Source organism: Haliaeetus albicilla, chromosome 25 (assembly GCF_947461875.1).
Source record: "Haliaeetus albicilla chromosome 25, bHalAlb1.1, whole genome shotgun sequence".
NCBI classification, from domain to species: domain Eukaryota; kingdom Metazoa; phylum Chordata; class Aves; order Accipitriformes; family Accipitridae; genus Haliaeetus; species Haliaeetus albicilla.
Genome location: NC_091507.1, coordinates 17,804,300 through 17,826,054, shown reverse-complemented (window position 1 = coordinate 17,826,054; position 21,755 = coordinate 17,804,300). Strand labels below are relative to the sequence as shown.

The 21,755-nt window shown below is 42.6% G+C and overlaps 1 protein-coding gene across 1 annotated transcript in view; it reads right to left on the bottom strand.

The window, feature by feature from the left end:
* The window catches only part of IL1RL1 (interleukin 1 receptor like 1), a 29,250-nt gene extending 26,543 nt beyond the window's left edge, over window positions 1-2,707 (bottom strand). Inside the window, exon 1 of the mRNA XM_069770131.1 lies at window positions 1,879-2,707. The gene's annotated coding sequence lies outside the window, so the exon portion shown is untranslated. The remainder of the gene's footprint in view (window positions 1-1,878) is intronic.
* Window positions 2,708-21,755: the final 19,048 nt, after the last annotated feature.

Genomic DNA, 21,755 nt, shown 5'->3' with positions numbered 1-21,755 from the left:
ACTCTTCTAACAAGTGCCGGAATGATCCAGAAGTAAGAAATTTGTATTTGCCTATCATCATACTTGCCAGTTGTTGTATTTAGCCTTCTGTTTCTTGAAGAAGCATGTCCTCGTGAGACCTTACACATACTGGGCTACCAGCCTATACCAAAACAGTACAAAATAGTTGTGCTGAAAAGACAGATTCTCCCCACCTCACTTTGATGATTGCTTTACTGATTTTCCCCCCATTTTTAAGTTGCTGTGTATTGGCAGCAGTTTAAGTAAAGTTCAGGGTTTGTGTGTGTGAATACGTGCAATATATGGGGCTCTAATTAAAGAGGAATGTTCCTTGAAAATAAAAAGAGCTCAGGCAATTTAAAGAACTATATATTTCTGTTTGCATTTTCCAAAGTCAGCAGCAAACTGCCAAATTACTTCAATAAAAACCGAGGCAGAGGCTGCAGTTCTGGACAGCAAATAGCAAGAGAAGGACTGGTTCACTAGTGCCTTACAGCTTGCAGCATTACCCTGTGCAAAACAAGATTAAAGCATTCACACACCTGTGATACTTACGTCAAATAAAAAGGGTATTATGAGGCACAAGACAAAGGCACTGAGACACCGCACATCCCACAATCAAAAGGAAGAAGTCCCTGTAGCTCAAAGCACAGAGAGACAAAGACCATAATTTCTGGAAATAGTTATGAGTTTTCTTTCTACTTTTGCAGATTTATTTAGAACTTATGTTTTATTACATTTGTCTGAAGTAAAACCTGCATAACAGATTTCTGGGTCCTCAGTATACCATAAATTTGGATTGCTAATATTCAGGGGGGGAAAGATAAGGAGACATTTTCCATAAATCTCTTTCTTCCTATAGTTCACAATACCTGCATATTATGAGCTTAAGTCTAAGCTCTGTGAAGTAAAGTTTCAGTCTGATGCTGAAAAGCACTAGATCCAAATACAGAGATTTGGGATAACTACCTGAATATGTCAAAACCTGGCCCCTAATGATCCAATATCAAAGGAAGATGAAAGAACTGGGAACCCCCTACTGATGTCACGGAAGCAGTAGTCCACAGGGCTTAACTCCTTGCTTCTCCAAAGGCAACTGTGTTTGTTAGTAACATATTTGTGATTTTTTTCCAAAATTGTATTTGGCAAAAAAACTGTTTGTAGTACTGTTTATATAAGTGAACAAACATTATAAAAATACCATACATTGCATACTAACAAAACTTGGAAATGTTATTGCAATTTCTACTTTAAAAAGCTTAACAGACTTTACAACATAAACATACCGTGAAATAGCAGTTGTGTGAGATTTGTTTACTAAGACATAGAATTCATTCATTCACCTTTTGAAAGTTATTTTCAGTCTTTTAGGAAACCAGAAAACCCATTCTGACTGAAAACGGGGTATTAAAATAGCAACAATAACAATGAACTTATTCCACAACTAGCACTCACAATAGTTAACACCTACACTAGTTCCAGCTATAAGTGTAAAATTTAGGAATTTCAATATTCAGGTATGGAAATGTTAGAATTTATATACACACTATTCTTACAAAACATTTTGAAGCGAGAAAGGACATAAATATACTAAACTCTGAAAAATCTATTGCAAAGTAAATATTTGCTGTTTCTTTGAATAATTAGTAAAAATATCTGCCAGAAAACTGAGGGCAAATCCATTTCTAAATACACTTCATTATAAGGTAAATCATTATGCTGGTCCCAAAATTATTTGTCTATCACATAAGCGTATCCACTATTCTAATCTAATATTTTTTCTTGAGATAAAGAAGCACAGAAGTGAGCTGAAATAAACTTTCTTATAAAATACTTCAGTTATTTTTGATTAAATGATAATATAGAAATTTGACCTACCATCTGGAAAATTCAGAAAGCAGAGAAGTGGCTTGCTCTCTGCGGCTGGGTCCTTTGCACCGATTTCTCTGCTGTGGCTTGTACCCGATCTTTCTGGGAACTCTTTTGAACTGGCTTGTACAATTCATATCCGTAGGAGCAAGATATACAGCTTCATTTTGAGACACCTCCCACGGAACAGAGCAGAACATGCAAATTACTGTAGTAACCTTAAGTACCTATCAGAGATGACATCTCATCATTCCAATTAATCATCAGACATCTTTTACCAATAGCATAGGTTTCCCATTAATCACAAATTACTCCATTTTAGCGTGATTATACTGTAATAAATCTGCTGGCTGGTTACTAGCTTTCTCACACACCCAGGGAGAACAGAAAAGGGATGTTCAGCCAACAGAGGGTGCTTTGAAACAGATTTTGTTCGAAAACAAGTGACAGCTTTGCCTGGTCTAGTCTGGCAGCAGCTCCCGGAGAACAGCTCTGAAAGTCCCTGGAGCACCAGGAACAGTTTTTAGTGAAGGAAACTGCTTCACTGAAGCTAAGCTGATAAAAGAAGGCTGCTGAGAAACCAGTTGTCTGCACCGGCAGCTAAATTAAGTCTCTGAGGGAAAGAAGGCTGGAGGAGCAGGGCAGTTCCACAGGAGATCCAGAAGCAACTCTGGGAGACCAAGAGGGAGAGGGAGAAGTCACCACAGTGGTGGGCATGACCCGGTGTGCAGTGACCGACCAGAGCAGGGATTCGGGAGACCGTATGGGCCACTGAATGCCAGAAAGACATTTTTAGGGAGCACTGTTCAAGACTTCTGAGCATCAGCACTAAACCTGAACCCATCAGACGTCCCAAACTATCCCCTTCTTGTGCAGCAGCCAGTCTAAAAGGGCAATTTCAGTACCAAATCAGCCAAATTCCAGGGGACAAATCAGCATGTACATCTTAGCAGAATAACCCCTAAAGACATCTTGAGAATCAACTGTTCATTCTTTCTTTAACCAAACAAGAAGATTTTATACTATGGTCATTCAAATTCTTATTCTTCCCTGGCAGAGTTATGAATACTATTTATCACTTGCAGTGTTCTGGGACTCTGCTGTCAGCAGGCAGCAACTCCACATCAACACACAAAGAAGTAGCAATTATAAGCCAGACTGCAAAAATCTTACTGCCGTCACACCCGTGCTTTCCCCAGTTCTTGGTCTAGCAGTGGTCTGTGGGTTGCACTTCCCGTATGACACAGAAAATGCAAAAAAGAGCTAAAAAAAACCCAAACCTGCAACAGTGAAATCTCACAATGCTTTGGTCGGCCAGTCAGGGTCGGCTCAGATCCCCACCTTGAAAAACTCACAAACCACTCCCTGCTCAGATTTCTGCAGTTTCATTGGAATCAAGGTCTTCCTCATTCCCTGATGCCAGAGACTGAGGTAAAAAGTCTGGATTAACCATCTGCATTCAGTGGTAGATTCAGCATCCTCTCACCACGACATGTCAGGTTACTCTAGGGAAAGGTTAAATATATTCAGGTCAAGCTAACTTCCATTGCCTGGATACAGAATAAGTTCTTCTATCATAAAGTCCACTGAAACTTAGATCAGAGGTGCTCATTGTGTTGTCCATACCTCAGAAAAGCTCTTCATCCCATGGTCTGTTTCCCATGCCCAGGTTGTTCCCAGATCATGATGCAGGTGGGTAACTGAGCTCCTGGCTAAAGGGGATAGTTGCCAGCTGAGCAAAAGCCATTCTGCAGCTTTCATAAGGAACTACAATCAATGTTGAATGCTTCATAACTTTTGACCCAGTTTCTAAAAAAAAATCCTGTTTGATAAGTATATGGAAAAATGTGCTTACAGAAATATGTCAATAAATTTGTTTGAGGAGTTAGATGCGTCATGCTCCCTTGGCAGCCTCTACACATAGCACTTCACCAAGCAAGAGAATCATCTGTTCTCCAAGCAAAGAGGTCATGAAGTAATGGGCTTAAACTAAAGCAAGGAATAGTTAGGCAAGACAGCAGGAAAAATCTTTTAACAGGAAAAGTAGTGAAGCACTGGAAGAGTTTGCTGGGACCCTAGTGGAGCTGCCACTAGGTGTTAGACCTTAAAGAAAAATCTGATATTGGCATCAAGATGCTGTAGTTGGCCCCACAGGTCCTTACCAGCACTAGCAGTCAATGGCCCAGAGACTCAGCTGTCTGTGACTCAATGGCTGGTTTTGGTGCAGCATGGCTGTATGAACTTAACTCAGTTGGGTTGGCAAAATTACTCCTGAGCTGTGAAAAGTATGCAAGTTAAAGCCACGGTAGATAAAAAAAGTGAAAAAACAGATAGAATTAAGTTACTGAGATCATGAGAGTCAGGAGTTCAAGCATTCAAGAGCAAAAACAATGACACGAAAAAAGATAAAATCCTGAGATAAAAAGCAGAGATAGGAAAACAGCAACTCGGCAACATCAGGGTTCACTCTGCTCCAAGAAACAGCGCTTAGCCTCGCAGCGTATTAGCCCTGTCTGTCTAATACCTACCTCTATTAGCTAGGAAATAATTGCTGTGTACATTTTTTGCACCCTGCTTTCAGACTGTCATTGCACGCAGGGGAGGGACAGCTGGACAGAACCGACCCTGGCAGGGAAGGTTTCACTATGTACGTTTGTCACGGCCAACGTAGGGACCACTGGTGGAGTTAGCAAATGGTGGGATGGCAGGGAAGCTGCTGCTGGGTGTGCCCAAACCCATGGTAGGTCTAATGTTTTTTAGCTGGTGGGGATCCACCCTACTGAGGTTGCAGTGTCCTTCCTGTTCCTCTGCATTGCGATGCCTTACTTGCGGCTAGCATAGGCACCTCATGCTTTGTGCAAAAAAGAAATTAGAATTATTTTTCAAGGGTTACAATATTCTGATGGGGATGGACTCCTCTTCCCCCAAGGTAGCAGTTGCCCCTGGTCTTTATCATTAATCATGCAGTCCTATTACCATCCACATTATGATAAAGATGAATGGGTTGGTCCCCAAATAGCTCTGCTGGTTCCTTTCCTCAAGAAGTTTGAGACAGTTATCCCAAGAAGACACTGTTGGGGGGTACATGCTTAACCAGAGTGTATTGGGTTTATGTGGCAAGACGTGCAGGGGTGCAGGGGCGGCTTCTGTGAGAAGACACTGGGAGAGGCCCCCATGTTGGACAGAGCCAGTTTCAGCTGGCTCCAAGACAGACCCACCGCTGGCCAAGGCCGAGCCCATCAGCGACATTGGTAGCACATCTGTGATAACATATTTAAGAAAGGGTAAAAGCTGCTGCACAGCAACTGTGAGAGAAGAGTGAGACAATGTGAGAAACAGCCCTGCAGACACCAAGGTCAGTGAGGGACGTGTGGACAGAAAAGGATTAATAAGAATTTAAGTGTTACAAAGCCATCAGTATTTTCAGCATACTCATCTTTCTCCTTCATCCCACCAAGGCAGAGCTATTAAGCCTCTTGTCAGGTTTTCAGCTCCATTTTAGTTGCCAGCCAGTGTATGAAAGTTCAGAAGGTGCAAAAAGGAGGTGAGAGTATCTTGAAGGAAGTAGTTGGCTAAAGTAACAAGAATCATATCTGCCCTTTTTAGTGTGGCTGGCATGTATTTACCTTTGGGTTGCACATTGATTATATTACTTGGGAAGTTATTTGATCACCAGCAGTTCATAAAAGATCTTAACCATGATAGTTATGCTTCTCAGGGCAAGGACTATACTCAAACAAAAATCTTAACATCATCACCAAAGCCTTTGTGTCTTAAAACCAGATTCCCTTTCTAAAGAAGTTCTCAATTTCTCTGCTCCATGCCTTGCCCCAAAAAGAAAGCAGCTGTGCTGCCATCCCACAGAGGCTGGATGCAGCCAGCCAGAATGAAAATAACAGCAGCTGTTCTGAATGTCACCGGACCACCAGCAGAATCCCCATGGGGAGGCCACGGAGCCTACCAGAGAGAGGATCGGTGCAGTACATCTGTTGCTCTTACGGAAAGAAAAATACTCTGCTGAGTCTCCAGGATCTTCCATTCCCACAGGTGGTCCTGTCCTTGGATGCCAGAATGTCTTAAAGTATGGAGATGAGAGTGAGTCTGAGCAGGCAAGTATCTTTGAGCAAGAAACCTACCCAAAGTTTATCCACAAAAGAAACGCTGAATAAACCAGCCCTCCTGTGTCCAAATAATTTCAGAGCACAGGCAAGACGTACGTAAGTGAAATCTTCCAAATTTTAAGTCAAAGACCATCAGATCCAAGAGGTCATTGCTCGGTGCAACAGCATAGACTAATTCCAGAAGTCCCAGGTCCTTACAGCCAACCCTCCTCTTGGAGTGCATGGGAAGCTAACGTCCTCCCGTGCAGCACCCACTCTATTTCCCATTACTGTGGAAACAGAGTATTATTCAGCACATCGTTGTTGCTCCTATCTGACCTCTTCCCTGAGAAGGATTTTTTTCTATACAATTTCTTAGGAAGAAACTTCTACAAATACATGGCATTGTGGAAAATATAGCTCACATGCGAAAGACGTAGTTCTTATTAATTTACACAACTAAAATGAATTGGGATTCTCCAGAAAGTCACTGAAGATAATTTGTTGACAAAGGATATTATTTAGAATGACTTCTTACTAAATAGTCTTGTTTGTTCCTTAATGTATATGAATTACTGGAAGTTAATGTCTTACTGATAAAAGAGGGTCATGACATACTGACAGCATGCAGGAGCAGAGCTTTAGTTGTAAAAATTATATTTTTGATAATATCACTATTTAAGAAAATGTCTTATTTTTTCTATAGGTTAAGGACTGGGGTTTTAAGAACATTCTTTAATATAATTATCTCATTGTATTTACTATCAAATCTGGCTGCAACTTGGAGTTTGAATTCCCTGGAAGTTCAAAATATTTTGGAAAGAAAAACAAGGCCTCTCATGAAAAGTAGAACTTCTGAGCTTTTTCTATGAAAACTCACCCAATTTATTCTTCCTAGAATAAAAAAAATCAACATTTTTGTTAGTTTTTCTATAGTTGAAGCAGCCAGATGTCCAGACACCAAGGAGTCCCCTGCTAGAGTTCAGAAATCCTTAGAGCACCTAATCCTTAGACATTAGAGCACCTGACAAAGCAGGGACGACTATGAGCATGAAAACCTTCTCTGGCCCTGACTCCCAGCAGCTAGTTAATGGAAACTAGGACAGAGTATGTCAGCAAACGGGCTGTTTATTGTAGAACAGTATGTACCCAGTTTGGCCAGCTGCAAGAAGTTTTGGGAATATCGACAGTTGCCTATCTCTGTAAGCTGCAGAGATACCAAATGGCATGCAGAGTTCCTTTCAGCACTTATTACCTGAGGTTTCAGGCTTGTTTCTTTCACCGTGAAAATATAAACTCAACACAACCTTTTTTCTCTTCCCTCACTAACCAAACCTCCTCTGTTTATAGAAAACCTTCTTGCAGCTCTCCATATGATTTCCTGTAAATCTTCCTGGGAGACGAGCTGTTCCAAGAACTAAGCTTCTTTTCCCATCAATCTAAAATGAGCTATTTGTTCTCATCCGTGGTCACCATGTCTACTCTCCCTGCATAACATAGTCTTGGTGTATCGATTGCTCACCTTTCTGTTACCCCCAGGTCAAATTCCTCATTTCTGTAGGATTCTACATGGAATGTATGTATGTTGTGGTTTAACCCCAGCCAGCAGCTCAGCCCCACACAGCTGCTCACCCACTCCCCCCAGCAGGATGGGGGAGAGAATCGGAAGGGTAAAAGTGAGAAAACTCCTGGGCTGAGATAAAGACAGTTTAACAGGTAAAGCAAAAGCCACACACACAACCAAAGCAAAATGAGGAATTCATTCAGCACTTCCCATGGGCAGGCAGGTTTTCAGCCATCTCCAGGAAAGCAGGGCTCCATCACGCCTAACGGTGACTTGGGAAGTCAAAACACCATCACTCCAAACGTCCCTCCCCTTCCTTCTTCTTCCCCCATCTTTATATACTGAGCATGACATCATATAGTATGGAATATCAGCTGTCCCGGCTGTGTCCCCTCCCAACTCCTTGTGCCCCCCCAGCCTGCTCACTGGTGGGGTGGGGGAAGAAGCAGAAAAGCCCTTGGCTCTGTGTGAGCACTGCTCAGAAATAGCTAAAACATCCCTGTGTTATCAACGCTGTTTCCAGCACAAATCCAAAACAGAGCCCCATACCAGCTACTATGAAGAAAATTAACTCTATCCCAGACAAATTCAGCAGATTCTCCACCCTTTATTCCGTACTATTTACATCCTGCTCAGGTCCCACACTATCTAACGCATCCTCATTAAGCACCACTCCTCTTCCCATCCTTTGATATAATATGCAGGTATCATTCCCTTAGTCTACAGACCACCCTTGTAAAATGTCCACAAAATGCCCATTGAGTTCATTTAGTCCCCAACTTTCAGCTCCATCTCTTACAGTGATAGCTCAGGACAGCAGACATGGTGTGTTACACGGAGTTATTGGGCACCAAAGCCAGCTCAGGTCAGGTCACTGCTGCACTTGCACTTGTAAGGCTTGTCCTCTGCTGGTTCAGGTGAGTCCTGCTATATGCAACTCAAATCATGGGTTACAACAATTTAAAGGTATTTCCATTACAATGCAACTATGGCCTGTTGCAAACCCAGGCAGGTCTTCACCAGGGCTACTAGATTTGAGAGGTCTTTGTGTACAACAGTTTGGCCTGCAAGGTGCCAATAAGACACAGCGGTTGCTGGGAAGACACAGGAGAAGCCGTGTCCCATCTGCTTTCCCTGTAGGTTGAAGGCGGTACAATACGGGCAACCCTACTACGCAGGGATTCAGTGCTGGATGGTAGTGTGACTTCATATTAAGCAAACATTTTTTAAAGCCATTTATTCTTTGGATTTTGGGTCCATGGATGACTTCTGGGAGGCAGCTCTCTGAGACAGTGGAGCACAAGCTCCCCCAGAGCCCCTGTGAGGAGGTTAACCCACAGCTGATCAATGCCTACACTAGAAATATGAGTCCTCAGCATGGATCCAGCCAGAAATGGAGGTCAGTTCATGTCTGTTGTTTTATCCAAAAGTGTTTGATTAGAAACGTCTCTGTTTCACCTCATTTCCATGGCCAGCAGCACAGCTTGCAGAGTCTCCTAGCAGCTTCTGAGGACCTCAGTGCCTTCAAGAGCTGCAGGTTTCAAGCACTCCTGCCTGATCACGCTCAGAGTCCGTGACCACAAGCCAAACTGTTCCTAAACTTATGCTTTACAGCTAACAGCCTGCAGAAGCAAGCTTGTCCGAGACCTCCCACATTAGCAGTGCTCTGCATTGTACAATGTGAGGAGGTATGTCTGTCTGTCTGTCCTCCTCTGACCACATCACAGGCTCGTGCGCCGGAACCCAACAGCCGTACTAACTACCTGTGGCTCCCAGACACACCAGTCCAGGACTAAGGCTCTAGGACAGGACCCAAATGCTGGAAGTTTCCTAGATCCTGTGAAACTAACTGAAATCCAAAGGCCACTCTGTCAGTCAGTTCTGTAGCAGAATGATTACTTTTGGACAGCAGATAAATTTTCATGGGAAAGCCCATGAGATCGGGTATCCTCTAGCTTTATTTGGTTTGTTATTTTTAGCCATTGACCTACACAAAACACTATTCTCAGAGAAATCATCTTACCAATGCATACAAAGCGATCAGCTTTCACTACCTAGGAAAGTCATCTTGGGGTCATTTTGGATTTTCTCTGAAAACAGCCTGATGTTCAGCAGCTGCCAAGAGGGCAAACAGATCATGAGGAGTTATTAGCAAAAGAACAGAGAACAAAACAGGAAATGTTATTATACTGATGCAATATATCCTTATCTTGAGCACTGGATGTAATCCTGGTTGTCAGTGACAAAAAAGGATATAATAGCATGAAAAAAGTTACTAAAAAGAGCAGTAAGGATATCAGAGGTACAGAGGGCTTTTGCTACAGGGATAAACCAAATTGACTGGCACTCTGCAGCTGAGAAAAGGGAGGACTTTCAGCACTTGGAAAAATTACACAGGGAATGATTTTTCGGTACTTTTCATAATAAAAGAAATAGGGAAATGATCAGGCACATGGTTAAAGCAGAGAACACTACTCTTTCACATAAATAGAAACAGAAACTAATCGCCACATGAAGCTGTCAAAAGTAGATGCACAGCTGGGTTCAAAAGGCATGACTCAAATTTAAGATGGAGAGATATCATTTAAGATGTTGTTGGAAAAGCTACTTTAAACTGAGGATGTCCATCCCACGTGACTGACACTGGCAGAGTTCATCATCCTCTCCTTTGCATGTTTCTGATGGCTTGTGCTTTTGGTTAGCAACAAGATAAAGATCCGGGGATGGGGTTGGGGGAGGTTGTGCAAACTGGTATGATAGTTCTTATTTTTTACATTAATAGGGAAACAGAAGAAACACAAAAGTGGAGGTAACTCTTATTTGAGTTTAAATTCCTTTTTCTGTCGGTTATTTCATTTCATCTCACAAATACTGTGATTAATAGTTCACAGCTTGACAGGGCCATCTCATCAACTGCAGACTCCATTTGCATTAAAGTGGGGCATCTGGGAAAAATATGCATATACAACCAGCTGCTTTGGGCACTTCTGGGCCCCTCCTTTGCTGGGGAAACTACACCTCAGTGTCAAGGATAAACCACATTCCACCTATTTTATGTTTACAAAAGAGCAGTTGACACAAGTAGGCCTAAAAGAAGGAAAATTCAAGGATGCTTAGTTTTATTAGTTAATGTGGACATGGTATCTCTCGGGGTACATAAACATCCCTAATGCAGAAGTAGAAGTAAGTAATAAAAACAATGAAAAATTATTAAAAATGCGTATGAGTTCAGTGAATATCTGTCCTGCAAAGACAGACAAATCATGGTATGTAAGCCCTCACATACTCTTGATTCCATGGAGTTAGCGTGCACCATGTACTGGACGCGCAAGCGAGTGCCAGCCACCCTGCATGGTTCATTTGGATAATTGCACATGAGTGAATGCCACAGCCTGTGTCCAGATTAGTGATTAGCTCAGTAATCATCTTGAGGCTCTTGTATCTTAAATGAATTGAGTGACATCCTCGGGTGAGATCACACAGGTACACACTAAACATAGGCTAGGCCATGGAGCCAAGGATGCTCCCTGGCCAGCTCCGTATTGCCCCAGCAGCCTCAGTGCAGACATGCCCACACTGCTGTGGATGCGACAGGATGGGTGGGTGACATGGAGATGATTGGGTCAGACACTGCACATCCAGACAGTAATAAGATTTGTTATTTTCTTACTTTAAAGAAGTTGCAGACTACCAGGAGACTTCTGGTATTCATTTCCATTACCCAGGAAAAAAGGTTATTTTGGTGCATTATAAAGGATAGAGTCACTTTGCTGTTCTCAAAGGCCATTCAAGCCCAGACAACAGAGACATGGCCAGAAATTCTTTATCATATCTTGTGTTTCTAGCTAAATATTGCCTGAATTGGGATTTAGAAAATAGGACTGACCCACACCTCAGGCAAAAATCCCATACATCTGATGTCCAGCACTGCCTGAACTCAATCAAGGTCTCTTCTGTGCTTGAGATAGGCACTCTACACACTCAGAATCCCATCGTTTGGAAAGGACAGGGATTTCTCTCTGATGTAAAATCATTTACAACTCAGACTGAGAACAATCCACAATGCCCAGACAAGGCTTCCAGTCAGAACACTTATCCAGAAACCAGAAGACACAACTTCTAAGGTGTCTAGAGGCTTCTATGTTAAGGGAAGAACCCTCCACCCTGACCACTGAGACTGGGATGCTACATGCTAAGGTTTATAAATCATGGGGAAGACAGAGAACAGCCAAGAATGAACTTAACTCTAGCCACTTGGGGGGTAGACATTAATAAGAAATTTGTATTCTGAGGCTCTGACTCTTCTTAAGTGGATTGGGCTCCCTCACACTTGCTTTCAACAAGCAAAACTGCACCACCAGGTACAAACTGGCCCAGGTACCTCAGAAGAAGCAGAAAGTGTCCTAGCAGGAGTTGAGGGAACACGTTCTCCTTCAGGGCAACATATGTCATCAGTTTCCTGACGAATGCACTAACCACAAGGCTAGAATGAGAATGAAGAGCTGAGCAGAGGTGCACCATGCCTTCAGATTTTTTTTGTATCATCAGAGCTGTTTCTGCTCAGTTAGCATCTCTTCTCAGAAGATAGCGAGCCAGCTTACATCATGACTGGGGGTGGAAGTAAGCATTTCCTTTTAGTTCTCTCTACAGTCAACAGTAAGGGTCAAGAGTAGCCAATTTAGGGATTTCCCTCCAAAGGTCTTAGAGGTCCTCACCTTCTGCCACTAACCAGATTAGACCATCCCTTTCCCTTTGGGGGGTGTGTGTGTCTAAATTCGGAAAAAGACATTGCCCATAGGCACTGACATATCTAGCTCTGCGGGATATCACAGAAGCAATACTACATTCATGCAAATTAATTTATCCTAATTTTCTCAGACAACCAGAAGTTTTCTGGATAAGAGTGCTTGTGTGGAGAGCTCTTTCCACAGACTTTCTCCTGCTGCTGTCACAAAGCTTACTGATACTGTAAAGTCAACGTAAGGTTTCTGTCAGGTTGGTTTTCTGCCCCAGCAAAACCTCAGGTGTCAGATCTGACCTTTGGGTAGCCACAAAGTTTTAATTTTAAAAGCTCAGCAGAAATGGCAGTCTATCATGTGAAATAAACACAGAAAATCGGTTTAATATCTCTCCACATCACTAGCAAAAGCACTTTTTTATGAATTCATAAACTAAAGGATGGAAAGAGGCAGTTAAAAGTAGTCATAAGTAGAACAGCAACTCTCTGGCTGATAAACCAATTAAGGAAACATATCTGTAAAGCAATTGTTACATTATATACTCTTTGAAAAATAGCTGGGAGACACTAAAATCCTTGAGTTATTATTGTTATTAAAAATATTCTGTTCGGTTTGTGTTGTCTTTCTGGAGTAGTTTATTATGAAGTTTCAGAAAATACTGATTTACACTACAAGAATGCGTCTCATGAGAAAATCTAAATCAAAGAAAACTTAATTCTCTGTAAACACTTTAAATCTAGATGAAAACTACGTACACTTAGCAAAAGAAATAGAAAATGAACAAGATTGTGGCATGTTTTCCAGCTAATTCATCACAATAGATTAGCATATCAACCCAGCATAACAGCACACACCTCAACTACATTTTCAGGAAACACCATGAGGAAAGCAGGGACACATCTCTGGACTGCAGATTTCAGAAGAAGAAACTTTCAAATGCACGACTAAGTATTGTAACAAATGTTACTATAACCTCTTCCAGCCAGCATGAAGAGGAATGGGATTATGTGCAAAAAAACCCCTGAGATTGTACACTTCAGTGGGCATACCTTTCAGTTATGTTTCCTTTCAGTCAGTCAATCAATCAGCTTCCCACCTGTAACCATTTTTTCCACCAACTTCGCCTCTAACTCCTTACTGGAAATTACTTTTGCCAGTAAGTATTTTCCATGCTCCAGCTAAAGTGGAAATGAATAATTCTGATTATCTTTTTCTTTTTTTTTTTTTTTCCTTTTTTTTTTCTTTTTTGTTGTTGTTGCTTTTTTGAGCTGAAGAAAAGAAAGCCTAGAATGGAAATCCTACCATTAAATAATATCAGCACGTCATTGTTATGGACAATTCCACCTGCCATCATAGCTAAAACAGTGGAATTTAAAGGAGGTCGTAAGTAGTATTTGTCATAACTAGTCAGAGGCTCATATTGACTCTAGGAGAAGTTCAATTCTAAAAGCACTGTTATAACTGCATCTATATCTAATCCATGCATCTCCCTGCACCTTGCCAACAGAAAAGTCTGTGAGGTTCCAGGTACATTTTTCCTTTCATTATTTATATATGCCAAAGTCAACAGAACTTACTGTAGGTCAATGTGCTTGTTTGTACTCGATTATTACTACCTCCTATTTTTTCTGTTTTGGTCATTTGAGTCAAACATGTCAGGAAAGAAGGAGTTAACTTCTTATGGTGGAAATTCTGTGTATATTAATGAGAAGAAAGAAGCACCCAGAAGTTTCAGTCAAAATGTAATATCCAATAGGGAGCAGTAAAAGTATCATCTGCATCAAGACAAAATAAATATTTCTGTTCGAAAGACTAAGACAATAGAACAGTGATGACAAAAGAAGTAGAACCTGCTCTAGCAAAATGTTTCCAGGTGGTTTTCACCAGCAGGGTCCCTTCAGATGGTCCATTAAAGCTTGAAAAGACAAAGAATAAATTTACTGCAAGAATGGAAATAACAGATCTTGAGCCAATATACAGCTAGTTGAGGTTACTGGAATCGTGGAAAAATTACAAATTCTCAGAAGGATAAAAAGCAACTGTGGAGCCTGTTGAGGCAATGTAATGGACAATGACAACAAACTTCACTGACATGAAGGAACAGGCAGATAGACAAAAGAAGTAATGATGAATTTTGAAGAGTCTACAATTCAGACAAGATGATTCCTTTCAAGACTTGCCATTTATGGAATTAAACCATCAGTAAATGATATGAAAAAAAGACATGAAAGAATACTTGTCAACAGCAGTGGTAGCAAGCTTTCATGGAATAGCTCCATCCTTCTATTGCTTTTATAGTTCGAGTCACAGAAACATGACAACAGCTGTGCTGGTTCAGACCATCTAGCTCAGTAGCTAACTTCTTCTGCAGTAAGGACTATTAAGAAAAATAAAGAGTAAGTTCACATCCAACATACACCATAACTCCACCTCAGTGCTCTCCTAGCCTCCAATTGCTCTCAGCACCAGGAATTCCCTGAGCCTGTTATGTTTTGTCTGTTTATTCACCTTCTATTGAATCTGTCTTCCAAGTCTGGTCTCCCCAGGAACGTGTGGACTTCCTACTTCTGCAGTGTCCTCTGGCAAGGAGTTACACAGGGCTGATAACTCTTTCCTGAAGATCCATCACTTTTTTCTCTGTAATAAGCTGGATGGCCAGCACCGGGATTGTGCTGAAGCTTGATAAAGGAATAGGTAAAAACATGAGAAAAAATGTGTTGGTTGCAGAAAATACCCCTCATCAGAAGCTGGTGTCTCAGACCATGCTGCTTACTGTGGGATATGACCTTTTTCACTCAACCCCTTGACCAGGGCAACTGAAAGTCCATCAGATGCAATCCATAGAAAAAATCCTTAAAACCCAAACAGGTGGCCAGAGAAGAGAGACATTACCTCAATGTGTTCCTGGCATTGTACTGCAATCTACAGAGGGGGCTCTGAAGGACCATACTCGAGTGCTGGAAATGGGATAGCCACAAGAACACAGACCATCAAACAGCTGCTTAACCCTACCAAGGCTGTGCTTTAGGAGTAGTGCTTCTCACACCATCCTAGTCTTCCACCCTTGGCTTTCCTACCTCTCCTGTGCCAGAAAAAAAATATTTTGTGTCCCTAGATGGCAGACAGTGCAGAAAACAGCTCTGCCTGAGAAACAACTGGCTGAGATGAACAACAAAAGCACAATTATTTTTCAACTGGTTTGGTTCTTGGGCAGGTTTCACGGACAGGCAGCAGTACTGGCACAGTAGAAAGGCAGCCTTGGAGCAGGTGTGGGCAGACACAGGGAGCAGGACAATCCAAACTTGTGAGGACAGGGAATAAGCACCTGTCAGACCATGCCAGAAGAATACCAAAAATGTGTCACAACTCTCCTGATAGCCAGCTGCACGGGATGGCCACACCAGCTTGATGCCTGCAGGCATTTCTCTGGTAATTTCATGTTGCATGAGCATTTGCTAACCAAGAACCAACAAAGAATACTGTTTTCTTCAAGAGAAAGCTGTTTTAATACCTTCCAGGGTCCCAAGTCACCTTAATAAGGCAAGACAACACTATTGTTTTTCTGGGGGAGGATGTAGTTAATTTTGTTATGCAATAACAACAGACCAACTCAGCATTACTATATCTGAATGGAAATAAGTTCCGCTCCGTGTGGTTTTCAAGGCTTACAGAACAGTGTTTGGGTTCTGATACTCCAGCCCAGGGAGTTTCTTTTCCACCAATAGCAAAAGACTTTGCAGAAAACCCTCTTTTTCACTCCCAAGAGAAAAAGTCAGCAGTCTGCCCCAGTCTAAATAATTGCTGAGTAAGCATGATAAAAGCACCTCACTGTAAACACACAACTTCATTTGACACCTATTGCTACAAGCAGTGGCAAAACACCATGAAATACTGGAGCAGCACAGGCCAAACAAGCTATGCAAAACCCAGCCATTTTCACATGGTTTTTTGTTTATTGCTACAGAGGCAAAAGAAGCAAAATACTAAAGAAACTTCTGGGTTCAGACACCAGAATGTTATCCTGATCCCAAGGTTTCAATGGAGCTCAGATTTCAGATCTTGAGTGCTGGAGATAAATTAGCCACGGCCCAGCAGCTGCAAATGTGCCCAGCTCCCTGCTGACTTTTGTAGGCAAACAGGCAGACGGGAGACCAAAGCACACCTAGATCTCCAGGGGCGCTTATATGACAAATGTCACTTGCTTTTGTTCAACCACCACTGCATTCTGAAACTTGTGACATTAAAACACCCTGGCTAGTCTTAGCTAACAGCTAGTGGGGACAAAACCCATTAGCCTGCCAGCACGAGGTGTCTCTACAACTGGTGCTGCAGCTTGGTTAGGCTGGATCAAGCAAAAGGAGAGCGGCTTCGTGTGGGAGCATCTCTGGTCTACAGGAGGAGCTCTTTTCAGAGGCCTGCCTGCTGTTGGCTCCATTCCTTGTCCTGGAGGGAGTGCATGAGGAACCACCAAGGACGTCAGGCCCAGAATCAGACCTGAGACACTGCACGAGGAGCTTACAGGATGGTCACAGCAAAAGAGTGACACGGCCATGGCACAGGAACCAAGCTGGCTTGAGCTGACAGTGACGAGAGGTGCAGCTGGAGCTGGCACCCTCGGGAGGCTGTCCATGCAGGTGCAGCACCAGAGCAAGGGTGGCTTCAGCTTGGACACCCACCAGAGCCCTTGGGAATGTCACCCTTTTCCCACAATGACGGAGCATCCTGTCAGAAGCTGGAGCACACGGAGGCTGGGCAGCAAGGCGAGAAGGTAGCAGCAACCTGCTCGGCTGCCTCGGCAATTGGAGAGCCAGCCCAGCGCCTTGGGGCAGCTGTTGAGATATCGGTCGGATTTTCAGCAGCTCCTTGCGCCTCTGTTGAAGACAGAATGCCTGGCTCGGTCAGCTGCTGGCCTGACTCTGCAGAGTATTTCTCATGCTCTTCTCCAGCGTTTGTTGTTCCTCTTTTTTCCCAGCAGCCCTTGTAAGTAAACTGGGTCCTTTGGCTGCGAGACAGCTCTTGGCCCAAGGAATTGGTCAGCTGGAGCTACTGCAGCCAGCGCATCTCCCTCCAGCCCTTACAAGCCCCTAGCTGGAGGAACACACAGACTCACAGCATCTGTAACCAAACTTCATTGCATGTCAAAAGGCTCATTTTCCTCCCCTAGGCATTTCAGATCACCTGCAGGTGGATACATCCTGCACTGAGTTATGAAATACAGGTGCAGGTTTTCAGTGTAGGTCAAAAATAACTGCTTCCACAGCTCCCCTCAAAAGTGCTCTGTACTCCCCGCTTGAAAATACGTTGCTGACAATAAGCCAGGAGCTTTTAGGGGAAGAAAAAAATCTGCTTTGCCTCTAAAGCAAGGGAATTTCCACAACACTGGGTCTTGTGAGAGGAACATGGCAATCCAGGAGGTTGCCACGCTCAGGAAATCAAAAGAAGATCACCAGACTGATTGGAGTTCTTTTCAAAAAGAAAAGCCAAGAGCAGTGAAATATGCCCATAGTAAGTACATTTGTGGTTAGAGAGAGGTACATACAAAGATAAAATGGCACTTTGCTGCTTCACACGTCCCACAAGTAGCTCAAAATGTTACATGTGATCTTAATCAGTAATTATATAGCGTGCTACTGGCTTTATTCCTCCTCACCTCCTCCCTTCTCCCCCAGACCAGGCCACAAAGACTTTATAATGCTACCAGCTCTAGGTCAAATTAGCTAAACACTTAAAGCCTTACAAGGATTTTTTTTTTTCTTATTAGCCTCTTACTCAGCTGAGATGGCATTTAGCTGCCAAAGAAGTCGTCATATGGTTATTTTTGAAAATGACATGTTTTCTTTTGCAAAATATGCACTTTGGTTTAACCCCCATTACAATACAGCCAAGAACTCTCATTTTGTTTCCTATGAAAAGACCATCTCATACTACCCACCCAGACCCTACTCCGTAAATGGAAATAGCCACTACCCTGTGTTATTCATATCCTTGAGAGAAATGTACATACTGACTCTCTTCTCAAGCACTCTATCCCAGTTCCAGCTAGGACCTGTTGTAACTCACAAGTGCAGGCATACGAGTAAGGCTGGGTTTTGTGAGAAGCAGCTGTGTGCCACTGAAGATGAGGTGAGCAAGAAGCAGCCTCTTTTGGTGGGTTTCAAGGAAGAGAGAGATAGACTGAAGAAGAAAAGAACAAGTGCATGGCCTGACTCCCAGATTCCTGAAGCCCCACCAAACCCACTGAGCCCCTCTCTCCCATAACTCCCAGCCTCTCCCAGGATACCAGCGACTGCTCATAGCCTCCCTACAGCTGGAGCAGAAAATTTCAGTTTTGGCACCACTGTGCATTTGAGGGCCTACACGTGAGCATGCCTGGGGCTGCTCTTGGATCCTTCAGTCATCAGATGACCTTCATGTATCCTAATACATATACTACTATAACACTTTAAGAATTGCCACCCGAGTGCTCGCTACAAAATCTAACTACTACTGAGAGCTCCTTGAATTGATGATAGCATTACAAACCACTCTGCCCCAGCCATCCTGTGCTAATTGCTTTAATCACTTTCTGCAAAGTCTCATCTTCACCATTAGTTCTGGAACTAAGAATCATTTTGCCTGAGCTATGGCAGGATTTTTGATCTGGCTGCATTTATTGTTAATATTAACATTAATAGTAATATTAATAATAATAACCATATTATTATTAAAGACAGGCATTAATCCAAGTACAAAATTTTGCTCCACAGAGATTTTGGCAAAGGTTCTAGATAGGCTTTGAAACCACTCATTTCCATTTTGCAAACTCTCTTCAACTTATAAACGATATGGCTGTAGATTAATTGAGGAAAAAAAAAAGAAAAAAAAAAAGGGCTACATACCACCAAGGAAAAGAGGGTTTGCAAGGTCCCTTGGGGCCTGGACACACCATCCAAGGCAAGGATTGGGGACTGATCATTTCACGTAGCAGAGACACTACCTGTGAAATTGGATTCATAAATTGTCAGAGCCAGGGAGGACTGGCCAGTGCTTCCTGCTCTCAGGAACATTGTGACATTCAGTTTCAGATGGTCTTCGTGATGCACCTGACTGCTCCTCTCTGATGGCAGCCCAGAGGCAATTCTTCTTCAAGGACTCCAGGACTACTGAATCTTGCCTACTGTCCCTCTGGGTACTGGGGTCCTACGAACACTTCAGCATTCCAGACTCCAAGATTTTCTCACCATGTGACCATTGGATCCATTTGTTCCCAGCTGAGTGGGCTAGACAGTTAAATTAGGCACAAATTATCCATACTTCACCATGTCAAGTGAGCTGTGGGACTGTCAATTGCCTGGGGAGCACACAGTTGGTAACGGTTCTCCAGACATCATGCACGGCTGATTTGCTGGAATGCAGCTCCCAGATGAAGTGGTCTCCATTCATAGTCTTTTTCTTGGAATAATCAATGTGAAGTGCTGCTCAACATAAAGCAGTCAGATCTAACTGACATATGCTGGAGGGTGATAAAGAAACGCAGCTCTACAGAGGACAACTCCTCCCCATTTCCCAATTATTCTGAGGCACTGAATTAACAGATGTACAGACTCAAAGGCCAAAAATCTCATTTTCCACTAAACTCCCTGCTAGTTCCTACAACTGAGAAACAACATGGGGAAAGCACTAAAAATAATAATTACAGTATAATTCGGAACAGCAGTCATCAGAATATCTTCTTTTTTGACCCCCTTTTGGTGTTTTGTTTTGTTTTTTTTACTGTTGTGGCTTGGCATTATTAGCAACAGAACTTTGTTATGATCTTATGTAAACAGAGTGGCTTTTTTTAAAAAGGGAGATCTTCAGTCTCAGGCATCAGTAGGTGGAGGCATTGCACAGTGCAACACCGGTGCATCTCACTGCTGTGGGGTTTCAGGATCCCTACAGCCACTTCCTATGGCACATGTTACTATTCTCTCACCAACCCTCACCCTGGGACCCCTGATCTTTTCCCATCCTCAGTTGTCTGCTCTCTTGGACGTGATCCTTTCCTCAATAATAAGCCAATTCATCTCCTAATTTAGGTACCCAACTAACTTTATGGCCCAACCCTCCAAAAATGTCAAACACACCAAAGTTAGCAGTTTTTAAAAAGTGACAGCAGACGGTGCTGGCACATCCTTGGCTCATTTAAATACATACATGTACCAAGCCATTCAGATCTAGGCTGAGGAGACATACTTTTTTGAAAAACTTGGCTTTTCTTGAAGAAGTCAGCATGTGGTCTGTTCTCTTCAGTCTCTGAAGAGAATCAAGTCCCGTTTACTCTAAAAATACAGGAATCGGAGCCAGATATCAAGCAGAACCAGATGTCACGACCCAGAAGAGAGCATACACAGATGGCAGGGGGACATATGGCACACAAGTTCTTTCCCACTGCGAGTATCCCTGTCAAGACAGCTCTTTAGCTTTTTCACTATTTGTTCCTGTAGGCAATATGTAGGGGAGTTAACTGCCAATTTTTTTTCTGTTTTAAAGGGACAGATGAATCTTATTCTTTGTAACTCCCAAATGCCCTGCTTATTCACCATTTCAGAAATGGGAGAATTTATAGCCTGCTTTACATGTCTGTAACTTCTTTACTCCTACAAAGATGCATTTGTCCTGCCACTTCTCCTATGCTCCATTTGAAATGATGTGGTTGTGGCACACCTTACCCAGAAGGTACAGACCTAGTTGATACAGTCTGAGTGTGCTTCCCTAGGAGTGAGAGGTAGGACAAGCATAAATAACTCAAATTTCTTTCCAAATCCAACTGCTTGTCCAAGTCACCCACTTCCATGGCACAGAAGAAACAGTTATGTATATTTGAAAAATAGAAACCAAAACAAACAAACAGTGTGGGTATTAGAAACAATGTGTTCAAAGAGAGAAAAAATATCTTCTTAAGGCCTTGAATGTGGCCCTTCCATTTTTCAGGGAATTTGTGTGTATTCAGAGTAAATAAACTGAGCAAGAAAGTGCAAAAGATCAAAATCAGCATTAGAGACTGGTGGAGAGATGAGGCAGCACTGGGGTGTGTGTTACCATGGACAATGTAGGAAAAGGAAGCACTCCCCTGATACATATTGCTGGTGAGATAATGGAAAGAGAGAACACAGATTTTAATAATTGCCAATAGAAATAAAGCCCATCAGGGAAACTGCTTAGTGAAAGAAAAAAAAAAATCTAATGAGACAGTGTTCAAAACTGCCCTTCTACTACAGCCACTGTTGTGCTCAAAAAAAAATTAGGGAAGATCATATGAGTGGCTGGGGGCAAAAACGAACCAGAAAAAGAATTTACCTAAGTCATGTGATCTGGAGCAGCAATTCAAACCCAACCTTTCTGGAGCAGAAAATTCACCTTAATGACTTGGTGAGCTTTCTACCTTTCTTCAGAGTGAAATACCAACTCCTCATAGTCACCATCATTGCCAAGCGGAGCTCTAGCTCCAGCTGTAACGCCACA